The sequence below is a fragment of the Eucalyptus grandis genome, chromosome 11 (genome assembly GCF_016545825.1).
Source record: "Eucalyptus grandis isolate ANBG69807.140 chromosome 11, ASM1654582v1, whole genome shotgun sequence".
NCBI lineage: Eukaryota > Viridiplantae > Streptophyta > Magnoliopsida > Myrtales > Myrtaceae > Eucalyptus > Eucalyptus grandis.
Genome location: NC_052622.1, coordinates 19,062,800 through 19,083,005, shown reverse-complemented (window position 1 = coordinate 19,083,005; position 20,206 = coordinate 19,062,800). Strand labels below are relative to the sequence as shown.

The window sequence follows — 20,206 nt, the reverse complement described above, 5'->3', positions numbered from 1 at the left end:
CAAGAAAGAAAAGAGAAAAAAAGAAAAGAATTTTGGATGAAAGCATCCTTGAATGATTAGAAAACTTAGCTTGTTGGCCATCGGCGAGGTTAAGCCTTTATTTGAAATAACCAAGGCAACTTTAGGCACTTATTCGAAACAATCAACGCCACTTCATGTCCTTATTTGCAACAAAGTCAATCTTAGATCTTTGAGAAAATGAAGGTACTTCGGGTCGTTTTTTGAAATTTGCCCTTTTATTTTTATTAGTTTCGAATTTTTCAATTAATTGATTTTTTATTTATTAATTTTATTATTGTTATATTTGAGAAACGAGTTCAAACCGTTTACCCAAACTAGCCCGTTGACCTAACCCAAACCTGGATCCAACCTGATCGGATTAAAACGGACTTTTTTATACTTATATATATTTGATTTTTTTCCTAATTTTCTTTTTCTTCTTTCTGTTGTCCTTTCCCCTGTTTTCATTCTTTCCCTGCACTCCTCCTTCGACCTCCAGAAGCGCTCCCCTTCTTCCCCGAATCTTTTTCTTTCCACTTGCGCTCACCGAACCAGGATCACCAGCCTCGACGCCCAGCCATTGCTCCGACCGGCGACTGCCAGTGCCTACATCGCCACCAAACCAACTCTGTCCGCTGGTCATCCACTCCAACCAGCAACCCCCAACTCCGACCAATCTCTTGGCGACCACCACCATGAACAAAAATACCTATCCGAAGCTAATCCCTCCCATCCTAGCCTTTCTAACAAGCAAACAATCACCAGTATACAACAAAGCGAAGAGCTAAACTGACTGGGTGATTTTGAATCACAAACTTCGCCGGCGAGAGGGGTTGTCTCTGATGAACAGCTTTCGGGCAGGGGGATACATATACACGTTGAACTTGAACACGGATTTTTCTTCGCATGCGTAAAACAAACACAAAGAAAAACACTAATATTAGGCCAGATTTAACCTATACAGAAGCAAAAGCAAATCAATTTGAAGATTCAACAACGAAGGAGTTTCGGCCTTCTCTCAAGCATTTTATCGAGCGACTTATGTGCGACCTAAAGGCTGTGTTCCAAAGAGAGATTCAACGCAATTTTCTAGAAAAAAAAAATGTATAATGGCACGAATCAACATATTTCATGCTAAATCCATCTTATTTTGTTCTAGTTTACTTGAAATTTTAACGATCAAATTCGGTGTTCTTTCATATTTTGTGGTTCGTTCAGGCAATATAACAAACGGCTAGCACGCATAGATGAACGCAGGTTTTAAGTTCAAATCTACAGCATTCCTCGATCCAGCCATGATACATTAACCTCTCACAAACCATGAATCGTCCTAAACCTGCGGGAGTTTGTCAAGATTTTGATCCAAAAGTTACATCGACTCAGACAATTTTTTTCGGCCACAAAACAGGGATAAAACAGGGGCTTTGGGGAGAGGGATCCTACCTGTCTCGTTCGGCGACTCAAGATCTCAGTCGGCGACGGCGAGGAGCGACTAGTTGGGCTCCTTATTCGGCTGTAAAAAGTCCGCCGAATGGGTAAAGGCTAGCTCACGAACTGACCCTTGACAGGAGCTTTGGAAACCGGTGGCGAGCTCCGGCGACTGGGTTCTCTGTCACTCCCCGAGAACGGAAATAATACACTCTCTCACGCCCTCCTCTCTCTCTTTCTCTGTGATATCGCTTCAGCGAAGAAAAGGATCAGCCCCTCTGTTACGTCTCTCTTCTCTCGCCCCTTCATGCCTCGGTCGAGCGTTCTCTCCCCTCCCTCACGCTGCCCTCGCTTGAGCAATCTTCCTATTACGCCTCCCCCTCCTACCCGCCAGCTCAGCTATTCTACAAGGCTCCCAGGTGTGCTCTTGTCACAGCACGTACGCGAGCCCCCCCTTGCTGTGTCACGGTCACGTCTCTCTTTCCTCTCTCCGGGCGTGCTGGTCTCTGCCGAAACAAGGCTGGAGGAAAGGCCGGGCTGGGCTTTGCATTGTTTTCTCTTGGGCGATTGCTTTGTGATGATGACTGAAATTTCGAACTAGTAACAAACCAATAACTGTATAAAGATCATTTATCAAAAACACCATCCTTTTAGTTTTCTAACCTGCCAAACAACCACTGAGTGCCAAAAAAGTAATTGGTGTGGTCCAAACCGTGTGGAAATATTCTAAAATGAACACTCAAATTGACCGTTAAATTTTGGCTAGCAAGAGGGAGAGAGACAAGACTTCCAAATGTTATAAGACATAGAAACTAGTGTCCTTTAAAAGTATTAAAATTTGTCACAGAAGTACAATTGGATCCTTAAACTTAAAAAAGTTGCAATTAAATCCTAAAACTCGACATATCGATGCAATCAAGTTGCGTTGTTAGCTTTGTCCATATTAATGAATGGAAAATGGTGATCTTTTCCATGTAATTTAGAGGTGCCACATCTGAAAGTAGGCCAATAAAAAAATTAATAACAAAAGCCATAAAAAAAAAAAGAAGAAAAAAATGATGGAAAGAAGAGAAATATGGAATCACAAATCCGGGGAATTGCAGAAATCTCGCTACTGAATTCGGAGTTGCATTCAATAAAAAATAAAAACTCTTATGACCTAATTAGAAGAAAATGGAGCAATCAAAGCAAAAAAACAGAGAAAAGAAGAGCAAGGAGTCATGAGTCATTGATTATCCGGAGAGAAAATTTCATTTCAGATGAGAGCCTCAAGCGAAGTCATTTTTAAATAAAAATTTAAAATGAATCTTATCTTAAATAAGAACTTGAAATGGCAAATTAGTTTTAAATAGGGGTTTGAACTTGCCAGCCGGCCAACTCTTCACGGGCCGGCAAGTCTTGTAATTTGGACATTTTTGTCCTAAAAATTTCGGGGTTTTTTTTTCTCCCTTTTTCTAGATGCGAGGATTCCACGTTGGCAAAATTTATTGCTGTCGCTCCACCTCTTCATCTAGAGCTTACAGTTCCCCAATCCCTTCCAAATCTTCATCGTCCAAGCGCTCTTTCCCTATGGGTTCGGAGATCGCAAGACTGAGTGACGGCAAAATTGTCAACACGAGAAGGGCCAATCTCTAAATGATTTTTTTCCCAAACCCATTGCTTTTTCTCGAACTACAGGCAAATTCAAGGAAAAATTCGAGATCTTGACCCAGTTTTCAGGGTTTAAGATCTTGCAAATTAGTCTAGAAGCAAGAAAGGAGAGATAGAGAAGCAATGGTGGGGGAGATTGGAACTTGAAGTTTAGAGACTTTCTGAGAGCTTTTCATGCTGAAACAACAATGTTTGATTGCATTGTAGTGCAAGAAAATGCGGAATTAGCGATTCTTTATCAGAGAAAGCATATCATGCTGTCAATCCGTACTGGTGAATCAGTTGCCATGCAAACATGTAAGAATTTATGGTAGAACTACAGTTCTTGCCTGATTAACCAGAACTTTAAAAAGTAATTTATATTGGATAAGATTGGCATGTCTGTAATCGGATCCTCAATAGGATGTTAGCTAATTACAAAAATTTGCTTGCTAAATATTGTAATTAACATCGACTTATTTCATCGCACTTCCAGAGAGAGGTGTTAGGGTGGACAAGGCTGTCATGACTAGCATTCTTTCAGCACGTGCACATCTTTTCTATTGTCAAGATGGGAAAATTGATCCATGGGTTGGCAATGGAACTTGGGAGCTTGAGGAAGAGGCGAAGCGCAAATACCCACATTTGTTTGATGATTGAGGCAACTTAAGATTTATTCAAATTTCGAGGACGAAATTTTTTTTAAGGAGGGGAGAATGTAATATACTGGTTTGACAAGTTAAAAAAAATAAAAATAAATAAGTGTTGACCAGTCAATAAAGCAAAAAAAAAAAAAGTGGGCGTTTTCTTTTATAGGGCCGAACCACTTCGGGAGAGAGGGAAAAGAAGAAAGAGAGAGAGAGGAAAGGAAAGAAGGAGGAGGAGGAGGAGGAGGAGGAGGAGGAGGAAGAAGAGGAAGGGGGTTTGGCACATGTACGCTGCAAACGCCTCACCAAGCCAACTAGACTCCGTAACGCAACACCTGGTAACAGATTAGGCCCATCGTTTGTCCAATCGAAGTAATTTATGGGTTTAGGGCTCCAATTCGAAATTTTTGGAAAATAGAGTGGCAAAATCCAATTTTGGAGTCATTGAGCAAGGTATTTTTGTAGAAATGATATTTTAGGGAGTTGTGGAGCCTTTGGATTTTACGGATCGTGATTTGAACTTACGGTTTGCCCGAAACAAAATTTCAAAGTTTCTTGTGCGCAGTGAACAGTGCGAGTCCAACAACTTCAGGGCCTTATTTTGTCAATTTTTGGTTTGTTTTGGGACGATCAAGTTGGGATTATTGTAATATGTTAGAAGGGCTTTCTATTGATTATAAGTATGTTTGGAATAGGGTTTGATAGAGAAAGTTATAGCATAACTAAGTTTTATATTCAAGTATCGCATTACGAATGGCTTGAATAAACATTTTGAGTATGCGCTTTATTAGTGCATATGAATTGTTTTGTTAACGTTTAGGCATAATATAGCTGTTTCATGGTTGACGTAGCATTTTACCCAAATTTAATGTTGATTCTCGCTTATTTGATAGAATCGTGAGATCAAAGGATCAAATAACGTGTGTTATGTGATTTTGGGGCATCTCCGGGTGAGTAGTACTTATGTCTTATTTGGTTTTGTGAAACTCATGTACTAAAGTAAGAGTAATCGACATATACTTGTATAGGGAAGTGAGGACCCATTTGTTATATAAAGATGGATATAGTGCTAAGTACTTTTGAGTTATTGTGGGATGATTCAATAAACCTCTCTTGAAGGGATATGCATGCCATTTTAGTACAATTGATTTATGTGATTATGTGATGACTATTGAAAGATGATGTGCTGCGTTGAGAAAATCAAATGTGTTGTGAACAGGTAAATGACTAAGTGCTATACGATAACGAAATTTCGTGTGAGTCAACTCTAGAGCCTTGTAGTTAAAAGCTAAGTGTTATATGGTGACTTGAGTTATATGGTGACTTGAGTTATATGGGAGCCACTTCTAGGGCCTTGCACTACTGACATGCGTAATAAAGGGCTAAGTTCTACATGATAATGTAACTTTGTGGGAGCCACTTCTGAGCCTTTGTACTATTGCTATATGTGGTCAAGGGCTTAAGTGCTACACGATAACATGGGAACCACCTCTAAGGCCTTGGATTAAGATATTGAGCGTTGAATGAACTATCGATATGAGATATGATGAATTCGATTATTGAACCAAATTGGTGATGCTTGTTTTGTTAGTATGGATAAATGATAAATTTTGCTATTTGATATATCTAAATTGAGGTAACATATAATGCATTTTGTTCATGCAAGTTATTATATTTTGTTTGGCAATAATGAGCCATGTCTTGAGTTTTAAATGTGTAATGTGGAAATTTAACATACTTTTATGGTATGTACTATTCACTAAGCTTGTGATTGCTCACCCCTCTCTTTCCCAACCTTCTCTGGTTTTTTGGTTAGCAGCTAATAAAGCGAGAGCACTGTCGACGGGGGTTTTTGAGAGTTGGAATTTGATAGTTTGAGGATGGGTCCTTTGGATGAAAGGACGGCCGCGTTATCCCCATCCCTATAGGGTTCGGGCTGTGACACAGTCCGTATGCCCTTTCTCCATATGTTTTGGTCCATGCATACACGAGATGTGAACATCATGTCGAACTCAGAGTTTCGAATTCTTGTGCTTCTGGTTTTCCTCGCGATGCAAATATCAGGAGCTGCAGCTGGACTTGCAAGGCCCAACTGTGTTGAAACATGTGGGAACGTCGGCATTCCCTTCCCCTTCGGAATAGGTGCCGGGTGTTTCTTGGATCCCTGGTATGAGATCGTCTGCCCAAATAGGTCGGTTCCAATACTAAATAAGATTGGATTGCGAGTTCTCAACATTTCACTTCCCAATAAACGTAAATCCGTGAATGGCATGATCAGTGTCAGTCTTCCATTAATTTACTCAAATGCAAGCTGCGGGGGCGAAGGACTTGGTGTGCCGGTGAACTTTGAAGGAAGTCAATTTGTCTTTTCCCAGACATGGAACGTATTTACGTCGGTTGGTTGCAACACCCTGACAACAGTGAATAGTACAGAGTCAGCTGTTGTCGGTTGCAGGTCAAAATGTGCTGGAACCAGCACCAACATTAGCCAGTATAATGCTTGTTCTGGGAGGGACGGATGCTGCCAGACTACACTCCCCTTTAACCTTCAAAGCTTTAGTGTGGATTTTAAAGAAGAAGGTGAACCTCAGGGATGCAAGTACGCTTTCCTGGCAGATAGATCATGGTTCTTGAGGTCTAGATCACGGTTCTTGAGGTCTAACGTTACAGGTTTATATGATTTGAGTTTGAATGATACAGTGCCAGTGGTGTTGAATGGGGGATTTCAAACAAAGCCTCCGGTGAACTCATGCTTATCCAGCAAGCCTATGGCTTGCGCTATCTTAATTCCTTCAGATGTAGCAGACACAGCCTCTATGGATCGTATACGAGTGAAATGCCATTTCTACAGTGCTATTGCAGATGGGGGTATAGGGGTAACCCCTATCTTACTGAAGGATGCCAAGGTAACATACTTCATGCTAACCCATTCCGTTTTTAAGGACACTAAACGGAGAAGTGGCTTGTTCATTTCCAGAATTTTTTCTGAAAAGAACGCATTGAAACTGTTTGATGATCACTTACGTGCTTATCTGCCTTCTTTTTCTTGTTTTACTGCCCAATATTATACAAAGTAAATTTCAAACAAAATTAAATGAATTATAATGATAATAATTTACCGGAAACAAAGGGGAGAGTCCGTTCGTTACAAGCATAATATTTCGGCTATGGAGTAAACAATTCAAGAGGAAATGCGACCTATTAATCTCTCTAATTTTACTCAAGGACATGGGTTTCGCTGCTAATATGTTTGTTTTATCACCTGTCATCAGATATTAATGAATGTGAAGATCGAAAATTGTGCCCTGGGAATTGTGTGACCAAACAGGGCAGCTATGACTGCGTCGCTGGTAGAAAGACAGCTATCATTATTGGTAAGTAGATCTTTTAACCTAGAATTTCAGACCGCTTCGTGTTCTTGCGTATTGTTTTACCTTACCATTTGTTCTAACGTGATTGTCCATTAGCTTATTGAGGATTATACGTGAGTTTCAATCGACAGTATCTATCAAAACAACTGAGAAACTTTCTTATAACCCTAATTTTTGATAGATAAGAAAACATTAAAGAAATAAAAAAAAAATTCCTACTTATTCTCGTCATATTGGAAATGGAATTATTAGAAAGGAACTTTTCCACTTTCGTCAACGGTTTGAAAAATTATTGGACAAATTAACTTTTCATGATTGTTAACATAAATCCATATGAAAGGAAAGTCAGGTAATCGCTTCCATATATACTCCTTTCAATCAGAGTCACTATAATTCTTGATGATCAGTGCCTCTTAGATTCTTGACAAGCAGCAGGTATTTTTAACACTATTACCCCTTAAATTTTTGCGATGCAGGGATTGGGGCAGCCTTTGGGGCACTAGTTTTGTGTCTTGTCTTATGGAGGTTGTGCAAATACGTCAAGAAGAGAAGAGAAATCAAACTCAAAGAGAAGCACTTCAAACGCAATGGTGGCCTTTCGTTGAAAAGTGAGGTATCTGCACCAGAAGGCAATGTTGAAAAAAGCAAATTGTTCAATTCCAAGGATTTAGAGAAGGCCACTAACAATTTTAATGATGATAGGATACTTGGGCAAGGTGGACAAGGTACTGTTTACAAGGGAATGTTAACAGATGGAAAAATAGTTGCGATTAAAAAATCAGAAGTGATTGGCCAGGGTAAGGTCGAACAGTTCATAAATGAAGTCATCATCCTCTCACAAATCAACCATAGGAATATGGTCAAATTATTGGGGTGTTGCTTAGAGACGGAAGTCCCACTTTTAGGGTATGAGTTCATACCAAATGGGACTCTATACCAATATCTACAAGAGCCAAATCAAGAGTTTCATGTATCATGGGACACGTGGCTATGGATCGCAATTGAAATTGCAGGAGCCTTATTCTACTTGCATTCAGCAGCCTCTATTCCCATTTATCATTGAGACATCAAGTCCACCAATATCCTTTTGGATGAGAAATATCGGGCAAAAGTGGCAGATTTTGGTACTTCCAAGTCAGTTTCCCTTGATCAAACTCATGTAACCACATTGGTACAGGGTACTTTCGGCTATCTAGATCCCGAATATTTCCAATCAAGTCAGTTCACCGATAAAAGTGATGTGTACAGCTTTGGAGTGGTACTTGTTGAACTCTTAACAGGGCAAAAGCCAATTTCTTCACTGAGGGAACAAGAAGGAAGAAGCCTCGCGACGTATTTCATAATCTTGATGGAAGAGAACCGTTTGTTCGACATTGTTGATGCTCAAGTTTTGAAAGAAGGTAAAAAGGAAGAGATTGCATCAGTTGCTAACCTTGCAAAAAGGTGCTTAAACTTGAACGGGAGGAAACGACCTGCAATGAAAGAAGTGGCAATGGAGTTGGAGGGTATAAGGAAGCTCCAAAACCCTTCAGTTATTTTGCAAAATCAAGAGAACCACGAGGCAACTGAATCTTATAATGCTGCTTTTCCATCTAACAAGTCAAACATTGACATGGATGTCATTACACTTTCGGATGTTCAGCCACTCTTGCCTAGTGAATCGTGGTGAAGATTTGTTCTGTCTCTTACTCTTATGGGTCATATTGCTCTGTTTGTCATGGAAATTAGTCTTCAGACCAAAAGAAAGAGAAAATAAAGAATGGAGGAAAACTCATTCCTTCACTAATAGGACTAGTTAGTTACCCATTGGTTATGAAGTTATTCTCAATGTTTGCGATCGATCAATTGTTAAGTTATACTATATCAAATTTATTCAGATCTCTGTAATTAGCTAGGCATCATCGTTTAGTGGATGTGCCAATTTGGAAATACTTTGCAGACTGCAATCATCCTGCACGAGCATGATGCAGTGTTTTTTCTTTCATCTGAGATCCGTAAATTACTTGTTGTCAATATGATTATTGCAGAAATTACTTCAGTCACTGGTACTCCTGCGGACAAGCATTTTTGTTAAGCCGGCTTTCACCATTCAATTAGCTTCTTATTTGCAGAATTTCATAAGACGTACCATGGGCCCAAGTCAGTATGGTCATATGTTGCATTTATTCATCGTGGTAAAAGTGACTTCAGCACAATCAAGAAAACTTTTTGTTCCTTTTTTGAATTTTTATGTCTTATTTTTCTTTTTAAAATTTTCAGGTTTTTTTATGTGGCACTTAGTGGAAGATGTATGCGTTAAGAAAGTAATAAAAAGCGACCACCTTAACATTTTCTATTAATTAAATTAAGTGAAATTAACATAGAAACTTTATTATAGGAATTTAATAAGTTTTAGGATTCAATTATACTTTTTGAAATTTTTAAAATTTGATTGCACATTCGTAATTTATCTCTATCATAGATCATGGGAGATGTGCATTGTAGGCCTTTGAAAAAGTCCAATCTTAGCAGTCAAAGTTGAAAATTGGATTTATTGCTCTTTCCTTTGCCAAACACTTGTGGCACATTGAAAGAAACAAAGATTTCGCAAGACCAAATTCACGTCTTTGTATATATATCACATGATTATTTCCTTTTAGATGAATTCTAATGCAAATAAAAAAGAGAGACATTGCGATTACTTAGATTCAGTTTAACAAAACGATTAACATCTTTCAATCAGATTGATTTCCGTAGATCAGGTTCCGAAGTCAAAACACAGAGTTCTGCTGGTCTCAGTGAATAATTTGACTCTGGAAAGCAATTTACTTTGGACTCTTCGCCGATCCCACAACTGCAGTGACTTTAATGCCTCAACTGCCGGTCAAAGATCACCTGTGCGATGCAGTTGCCTTGAACTTTCCGATTTTTCTAACTCCGTAAGCTATAGTTTTTGAAATATCCCCATTTCTCACTACCTTTCAAGCCTTGTCCTAATGTTGCACCCAAAAACGTGTCTTCAAACTCCAATCTGAAAATGACTTGGAGCCTTTCTGAAAGGAGACACTTCAATGGGAACAAAAGAAAATATCTTCGAATCTCATTATGTTGATTTCTTAAGTTTTTTTTTTTTGGGAATCCCCAAAAATATCCAGAAATTCCCCGAAGAGTGGCTAAATTATGGAGACACGGATCCTATACTTAAGTAAGATTGGATTACAATTGCTCAGCATTTTACTTCCCCTGGAAACATGGATGGGGATGATTAGCAATAATTTCCTTTAATTTACTCAATATGCAGCGAATCACTCATTCATCGGGAAAGGCCTCTAAACGAGGTTGAACTTAGGAATTGATTTAATGAATAACCTAAACAGAGCTAAACTTAGACTAATATTCGGAATTTACAGAAAGACCATATTCATGTCGAATCACGAACCGTAAGCGACCAAGCTAGTCAATACTAAGCAAAAGAGATTGGCAATGAAATGTGATATCTTGTGACAATAAGCATAGACTATTTAATCTAGCGTGGAAGAGGAAAATTTCATACATTTTTTGGTCCTAGGATAAATTAAAAACGAACTGATGTGTACATGAAACAATTTAAGTCAGTCAGGAAAGGAAGAAACATATTAATTATAATGGGCTTAACAGGGCCAAAACAAAGGGTCCTGAAACCTCGTCTAGCTTGGTAACTCTCCGTGTCTTTCTCATGAGAAAGATGATGATAAAATCATCTCCCCAACAATTTGGAAAAGGCACACTTTGGCTACTTAAATTGGTGTCCTCCACGTATCAAGGTTTGAAATTACTATCCTCAAGGAAGCATCGTCAGTGATGCTAGGAAGTAGCAGAGCTGGAATAAAATTATGCGTACGGTGCATCAGAGTTCTTCCCCAATTCCACATGAATAACAATATTAAGAGACTTCAGTCCATATCCCCTTTCTCCATACGTTAGGTCCATGCACATCCTAGACGTAAAAATTATGTCGAGCTCGGTGTTTCGAATTCTCATGCTTCTGGTTTCCCTCACGGTACAAGCATCAGGACCACCAGGACTTGCAAGGCCTAACTGTTCTGAAAGATGTGGGAGCATCACCATCCCCTTCCCCTTTGGAATAGGAGCCGGGTGTTTCTTGTGAGGACTGGCACGAGATCGACTGCCAGAGAACAACATGGTTACCATACTAAACAAGATTAAATTGCGAGTCCTCAACATATCACTCCTCTCTATTTTGAGATTCATGAACGGCATGATTAACATCAATCTTCCATTAATTTACTCAAATGCAAGCTGCGGGGTTGAAGGACTTGGGGTGCGTTTGGTAACCATAATGTTTCGGGAACAATTTTTGAACAAAAATTGTTTTTTCTATTTCTGTTTTTGAACAATTTCTAAATATAAGAACGCACTTGATAACTATAAAAATTTTATATTCTAGGAATAGAATTGCGTTTGCTAAACTTATATAATTTTGTTGTTGAATAGAATTGCGTTTGCTAAACTTATATAATTTTGTTGTTGTTTTTTTAATTTTAAATATTTTTATTATAATTTTCCTTTTTTTTTTTTTCTCTTTTCTCTCTTTTTTTTTTTTTTTCCTTCTTCCTCCTTTGTGATAACTATAAAAAAATTTCTATTCTAGGAATAGAAATGCGTTTGCTAAACTTATATAATTTTTTTTTAAAATTTTAAATATTTTTATTATATTTTTCCTTTTTTTTTCTCTTTTCTCTCTTTTTTTTTTTTTTTCCTTCTTCCTCCTTTGTGGCGGTCGCCAGCCATGGCAGCGGTCAGCTATCGGTGACTAGCTAGGCGAGGTTCGGCAAGCTCGTCGAGCCTCACTAGGCCACCACGAGGCTCGACCTCTCCAGATTTGGGTGAGGTCAAGCCTCGCCGTGGCCTCAATGGCGAAGCGAGCCTCGCTAAGCCACCGGCGAGGCTTGGCATCACCTTGGGTCGGCGATGCTTCAGTGAGGTCGCTGGCCCTCATTGGCCGGTTGCCGGCCATGGCCAAGGTCGACAACCAGCCAAAAGGAAGAAGAAGGAAATAAAAGAGAAGAAGAAAAAAAAAGTAGAAAAAAGAAGAGAGAAAAATTGTTTCTCAAAATATTTTCCGAGAACAAAAAACTACTTTTTCTTCTTCTTATTTATGTTTCAAATCTGTTTTTAAGAACAAAAATAATAGATTTTTTGTTCCCAGGAATAAAAGTTTTACCAAACACGTTTCTGTTTTTTTTTGTTCTTCGAAACAAAATAACAAAAAATTTTGTTTCGAGAATAGAAACACTTTTTAACAAACAGAGCCTTGGTGTGCCAATGAACTTAGAAGGAAGTAAATTTGTATTCTCGAAGACATGGAACGTTTTTACATCAGTCGATTGCTACACCCTCATGATAGTGAATAGTATAGAATCAATTGTTGTCGGTTGCAGGTCGACCTGTGCTGGAACCGACACCAACACAAGCCGGTGTAGTGCTTGCTCTGGGAGGGATGGATTCTGCCAGACTATGCTGCTCTTTAACCTTCAGGATATTAATATGGATTTCAAGGAAGAAGGTGGACATCAAGGGTGCAATTACGCTTTCCTAGCAGATAGGTCATGGTTATAGTCGTCTAACTTTACAGGTTTAGTGATTTGAGATTGAATGACACAGTTCCAGCGGTGTTGGAATGGGGGATTCCAAACAATACCAAGGATGCACTTGAGCTTATCTGGCAAGGTAATGCAATATCCAGATCGAGTAATACTAAGCCTTTCACTTGTAACACATACGACCTTTACGACCTGTATTGGAATGGAAGTGAAATGCCATTTACGCAATGCTATTGCGGAAGGGGATATGGTGGTAATTTCTATTTTATTGGAGAATGCCAAGGTAAAGTTCTTCATTCTATCCCATTCCGTGTTTAAGGGCACCAAATAGAGAAGTGGCTTGTTCATTCCCAGATTTTTCTCTGAAAAGAAGGCATTCACACTGTTTAGTGATCACACACATGCTTATCTGCCCTCTTTCTTGTTTATCCGCCCAAGATTATACAAAGTGAATGTACTTTCAAACAAAACTGAATGATTTATAATGATAATAATTTGCTGGAAACAAAGGAGAGCAAGACAGTCCTTGTTACAAGCACGATATTTTTTTAGCTTTGGATTTAACAACTTTTGAGGAAATGGGACCTAACAGTCTCGCTAATTTTACTCAAGGAGATGGGTTTTCTGTCAGTGGATAATGTGAAGGTCCAAAAATGTGCCCCGAGACTTGTGTGAACAAACAGGGTGAATATGACTATGTCGTTGGTAGAAAGACAGCTATTCTTATTGGTAAGTAGATCTTTTAACCTAGATTGTTGGTCCGCTTCTTGGTTTTGAGTATAGTTTTGCCTTACCTTTGCTCTAACATGATTGTCCATTAGCTTATTGATGATTATGTGTAAGTTTCAATCTACATAATCTATCGAAACAACCTCTAAACTTTATTTCCACAGTAATAATTATTTTTTATAGATAAGGAAAACTAGTGGTCACTTCATATCTATCAAAAGATATCAAAGATTCTTAATTATTCTCGTCATATTTGAATGGAAATATTGTAAAGGAAAATTTTCACTTTCATCAATGGTTTGCAAAATTCCTGAGACAAGCTAACTTTTCATGGTTGTTCAGATAAATCCACATGAAAGGGGAGTCAGGTTAATCACTTCCATATGTTTTCCTATCAATCAGAGCCACTTAAATTCTTGATGATAAGTGCCTTCATGGAGTCTTGACAAGCAGAGGACATTTTTGACACTTTTACACCTTAAACTTTTGCAATGCAGGGCTTGGGGCACTACTTTCGTGTCTTTCTTATGGAGGTTGTACAAATAAATCAAGGGGAGAAAACAACTCAAGCACAAAGAGAAGTACTTCAAACATAATGGCGGCCTTTTGTTGAAAAGTGTGCTATCTTCACCAGAAGGCGATGTCGAGAAAAGCAAATTATTCAACTCCATAGATTTAGAGAAGGCCGTTGACAATTTCAATGATGATAGGATATTCAGGCAAGGTGGACAAGGTATTGTATACAAAGTGATGTTAATAGATGGAAAAATAGTGGCCATCAAGAAATCGAAAGTGATAGACGAGGGAAAAGTTGAACAATTCATAAATGAAGTCCTCATTCTCTCATAGATCAACCATAAGAATGTGGTTAAGTTATTGGGGTGATGCTTCGAGACAGAAGTTTTGCTTTTAGTGTATGAGTTTATACCAAATGAGACTCTATACCAATATCTACATGACCCAAATGAAGAGTTTCATGTATCATGGGACACATGTCTACAAATTGCAACTAAAATTGCTTGAGCCTTATTCTACTTGCATTCAGCAGCCTCCATTCCCATCTATCATGGAAACATCAATATTCTCTTGAATAAGAAATATCGAGCAAAAGCGACAGATTTTGATACTTCGAAATCCGTTTCCCTTGATCAAAATCATGTAACCACATTGGCTACCAAGTGTCATGATCTACCCCTACCCCTTGGTAAGGAGAAGAGTAAATTTAGGGGTATTACCTAAAGAACGGGCCTAAGGCTCATAATTTAAATGCGAGTTCTTCTAAGTCCATATCTCACGCAACGTCGGGTGTTTGAATAGATGCTATGAGAATTTTCTAAAAATGAGTCGCCACTAGCCAATTAGAGTCGGCTAGTGACTAAGTGAAGCATGTGAGCATACTTCATTTCCCACGCAACTAGGAAATCTAGGGTCGAAAACTTGATTACACTAATTAAACAATTAATGTCCTTTTAGTACTTAATTGTGTTCATTTCAAAAAGATTTTTGTCAATCAATTTGGACCTATTTACTAACATATGAGGTGATCATATAGGTGTACAATCATTAAAATAATAATTAGAAACCAGAGGAAGTATTGAGAGTCCGTTCGTTTCGCGGAAAATAGGCCATTTTCGGAAAATATTTTCCCAGAATCATTTTCCAGGAAAATGATAATATTTTATGATGTTCAGCTAAAAATTGAAAATGTTTGGAAAATATTTTCCGGTGTTCAATAAGGAAAATATTTTCACTTACCAGATTGGCGAGCATGAGCGTCAAGCTCAAGGCTCGCCAGATTGACAAGCGCAAGTTTGAAATCGACGAGCTTGAGGTTCACTTGTTTTGACGATTAGCCAAGAAAGAAGAAGTTGGGAAACAAAGAAAAGAAAAAGAAAGAAAGAAAGAAAAGGAAATTAAAAATATTTCGAATTAAAAGGAAAAGAAAATTAAAAATAATTCGAATAAAAAAAGGAAAAGAAGAAGAAGAAAGGGGAGGAAGAAGTGAGAATTTGTAAAAGTGTGAGATAAAGAGATCAAGTGAGGAAAATGTTTTCCACTTTTTAAAAGTGGAAAACATTTTTTCTCTTTAGAAGAATTTTTTCCTTTGATGGAAAACATTTTTCCCAATAAATTCATTTTCTATAAACGAACGTCGGAAAATCTGGAAAACGTTTTCCTAGAAATTATGTTCAGTAAAACGAACGAGCTCGAATAAATTGCAAAGAAAAACAAGCATCTAACACTAAGAGATAAATAAATGCCAATCCTAACTAGGTTAAAGGAAAGCCATAATAATCATGTTGAAAGTGTGCAATCAAGAGCAATTGTTTCTAAGGACAATCGAAATCCTAAGGGTTTGATCAACTTTGAGCACAATTTTAGATAATAAAAAAAGGCTCACACTTTTAAAAGAAGATTACCCAAATACCATTTTTTAAGCTATTCAAGGAATTTAAATTTTGCAATTTTTTAGTCATTTTCTGAATTTCATGAATTTCCGAATTTTTAACATTTTTAAATTATTTTTTATTACTTTTCTTTAAAAATATTTTATTCCGAAAATACGGACCCGGGCCGGGACTTGTGGCCCAACCCGAAAAAGGGGCTAGTGCAGGTCACATGAATCTGGGCTCAAGGACACGAATGGGCATTACACATTAAAAGGCTTTAACCGATTAAAAAACGAATTGGGCTCAACACATACAATTAACCCAATTCCTCTGGCATTCAACTAAGCCCAACCCAACGGATCAAGTTCGGGCCGAAGCTAATCTAACAAGCCCATCTAATCTAGCCAGAACCCAATTCCTCTTGCTCTTGTCGGCTGTCGATATCTACGGAGAGCCTACGTACCCAGGGCACATCCTGTGGTCAGCCCGTGTCTCCGAGCTTGTCCAGAATGCCGTCCCTGTCGTATGTTACGTTTTCCTTAGCTTCGGGCAACTTCACATCTTCCTTTTCTCCTGCGTCTGATTCTGATTCGGAATCAAAAGCTTCATCCCCGAGATCATTCATTTCATCCTCCGGCATGTCGTCCTCATCGAGTGCACCCGTCTCTCTCCGATTTACGGCCATCCGACAGGACTCGGTTTTGCCGGTGAATGGGGCGAGCTTAGGCGTGGCGGCAGCGGCAAAGATTAGAGGCGATGTGGAGGACGGAGAGGCGGACGGAGGAGGCGACGGTACGTCCGCTGAGCGAGCTTTCGCTTCTGCACCATTGATGGCAATTCGCCCCGAGAGAGAGACGTTGAAGAGAGACCCCCCCCACCATAGATCACCCCCCTGCTCACTCTCTGTTCTCGCTCGCTGGGACCTCTCTTTTTCCAAGCTTCTCTGGTTTTTTTCCCTCTTGCTCTCCCCAAGAGCCCTGAGAACACAGTTGCTTCTCTCTCTCTCGTTCTCGCCTTCTCAGTCTTAGCAGTTGCTCTCCCTTGGCCCCCGCAAGCAAAAACCGAGCCCCTCCTTTTACGTAACGGCACGCATGGGATGTGGCGTTCCAGCTGCCTCTGGCCAGCCTGCCCCCGACCGACGGAGCGTCTCCCGCGATCGCTCGCCCTGGTCTCCCTGTCCTTCGTCGCTTACGTCGTCCTTGCCGTCTTCGAGCCACGGTCCAAGCGGATAGGAGGGAAGGAGAAGAAGAGCCACGCGCGGGCCGGGCCGAAACAAAAGAGAGACGGGCAGGGTGGGGGAAATAAGAAGGAGGCTGGGCCTGGGCCCAAGCGAAGAGAGATAAAGGGAGAGGAGAAAAGAAAGGGCCCGGCCAGCCTAGCCCGGTGCGCTTTTTTTCTAATTTCCTTTTTTTTTAATAATAAATTTTCGATTTTTTTGATTTTTTTTTTTGGAAATTTAAATAATTAATGCTAACAATGAAAATATATATATGCATGATGAATCTTAATGAAAATTATTTACTTTACTCTTTTTAATTAATTAATTTTTAAATATTTTTTTTAAAAATAAAAGTTCAAAATTTTTTAATAATTAATACTAGTCATGATAATTAGGTGTTAAAAATTAATCCTCAATTTTCTGCGTGATAAATTTCTCAATAAAGTTCTTTGTGATATCGCTTCACAAAGAAAAGGATTAGCCCCTCCGTTACGTCTCTCTTCTCTCACCCCTTCATGCCTCGGCCAAGTGTTCTCTCCCTTCCTCACACTACCCATCTTCATGTTACGCCTCCCCCTCCTACTCGCTAGCTCAGCTATTAGGGGTGAGCGGTTCTCAGTTCCGGTTTGGTTCCACCATGAACCCGGAACCTATCCTTGGGTATAGGTCCCTCATTTTTTGGGACCTGAAATCTACCTTGTCACGCATTCAGGGTTGGTTCCAGGTGTTCTAACGGTTTTTTTTTTTTTTGTTTCATTTTTAGTTTAAAAATGAAAATGAACGCGGTAATAATAAACAACCTTATACCTCTTCATCCTCACTTTTTTTTTTAGCTTATCCTTTCATGATTAACATAGAAAAATAGCTTGAACTCACCATAACGGAATCTGACACCTTGTCAATCCTTCAAGGAGCAATACTCCAAAACTATAGATGTCTGATTTTTGTGTGGGTTTCCGAGTTTTCTTGACTTCGGGAGCCCGATAACCTGCACTTCTAGGAGGCACTGTAGGAGTGCGGATCAGAGGAGTCAAGCCAAACTCTGAGATGCAACCTTGAAGGTATGTTTCCATTGATAAACCTCCCACCTTTGGTCGAATGGATGTGAGCAATGCCTTTAGCCACTCCTAGAGAAATCTTCACCTGCGATGCCCAGTCCAATGGTTGTCTCCCACCTTCTGCAAATCACAACCTACAAAAGATGTTTCTAGGTAACATGACAATATTCATGCAATGACATTAGCATTGTTCTGTCCCTACAAGACATCGACCCTCACAGTTGGACACTTTCTATTGATAGTACATGTCTATATCAATTATCTCAAGTTCTATGTCACATGCACTAGTGCATAATGCATATCAATTGCCTAGTCTTCATTCTAATTGCTCTCATATCATAACAAAGATATTGCCTACATTGTTCTTGGACATTAACATTAATTGGAGCATAACGATATATGACTTTACTTGGTCATCAATTGATCAATGCTATATTGGAGCATGATACTGGTTATGGGGAAAAGCTTTTTTCTTACAATTTTCATAACTTTGGTTTTCACCTACCTCATATGATGTGAATCGTACCGAAAAGATCGTTCTACAAAGGCCCGGATGGTGCGAATTGCGAACCTTGACCTCCAATCAAACCTGTGATTGGCAACCTCGCAACCAACGTTATAGACGCCACGAGCGAATGAATTCGCTATCTCACTCGATAAGTTGAATCGACCGTCACAAAAGAACCTTGATAAGGTCAAATCCTCAAAAGAACAGTAGAAGAGAATCTCTCAATTCTTTTCATCAAAAATAAAAATATTTCTGTCTCCCAAAGAAAGTAGGTCAGTCTTTAATATTGGCTAGTTGCCACACAAACCCTAAAACTAGCCCTAGAAATCTAATACATTATATTCTAGAATATATCTAAATAAGAAGATAAATTATTTGACTTGGTTAAATATTTGATTATCAGATAATCAAATTGTGCCACGATTTCCAAGATTCTTCAAGATTCGATCTAAGGCCTTCTTCACGCCAAAGATTACGCCAAAATTTCCAAGATTCTTCAAGATTTGATCCAAGGTCATCTCCATGTCAAAGATCACGAACCATGACGCCAACAGCTTGCCTAAATTGCTTGGCCCGCGCTCGAGTAATCGAACCAGTAGGAATAGACAATGGGTCCTTAGCACCTCCTCCTTGATATGGCTTGATGTCCACATCATCATAGCCAAAAAAATTTACTATTATAGTTTGCTCTCCAAGCCACTCACAGGCTAACAAAACAAGACTGAGCTTTTTCAAAAGACTAATTACTAGATAATTGAGATCACCTAATCATTATATTTTTAGGTCATTGCTTTCTATTGTATATGAACACAGTACACATCTACATAAATGATTGGCGAAATTAGGATTCCTTTGTTAGGAAAATCATCTAAATAATATACAAAATTGACTAGGTGAAGCATACCATGCAGTAGCAAGGAGAAGTTGCCTCATGTTATATAGTCATAGATAAGGAGCTTCTCATATTTTGGGTAGTATATGCACGAAGTGGAATGACATTCAGATGCTGTCCTACCCTCTACATGGTCTCCACCTACTGCTCAAACTCTCGTTTCTCTGCCACCACTTCCTTCAGCCTTTTCACCACCATGGTGGTCCCATCTCAATCCTTTGCTTAAGCTTCAACAAGAACTTCTCATTGTCTTCCTCAGCTGTCTTCAACAATCTCTTTAACAAGTTCCTCCTCTCTATCAACTTGAGATTCCCGATATCAACCTCTGTTATCTTGCCTTCTTCTTAGGCGAGAATGCCCTGCCGATTATGCAAGTATGTTGGAAGCTTTTCAAGTGTAGCCCTCACTATCAGCTATCTTCAGTCGTCCACGTATAATGAACATCACCTCATTGACAGGGTCCCTTTCCCTCACTATGTATGTACTTGGATCAGGGCACACAAGCATGACATTCACATCTCAAAAATCGACCAAATAAAGCATTTAAAATGTTAGATTAGATCTAACAGTTAAGAGCAAAAACAACAAGAGATTAGACCTGCGATTAAAGCTAGAGGAGACAAGTTTTTTCAGTGTCGAGGGTGGTGAGCGGTATCAAGGGACATCGGATGGCGTTGAGGGGGTCAAGCGGCCGTCAGCGGCGTCGAGCACATTCGAGGGGGGGGGGGAGCGGCGTTAAGAGTGGCGAGCAAT

General features: G+C 39.2%; 1 pseudogene; it reads left to right on the top strand.

Moving 5' to 3' along the window:
- Nucleotides 1-6,510: 6,510 nt before the first annotated feature.
- LOC104430244 lies at nt 6,511-8,744 on the top strand (annotated as a pseudogene).
- The last annotated feature ends 11,462 nt before the right edge of the window (nt 8,745-20,206 follow it).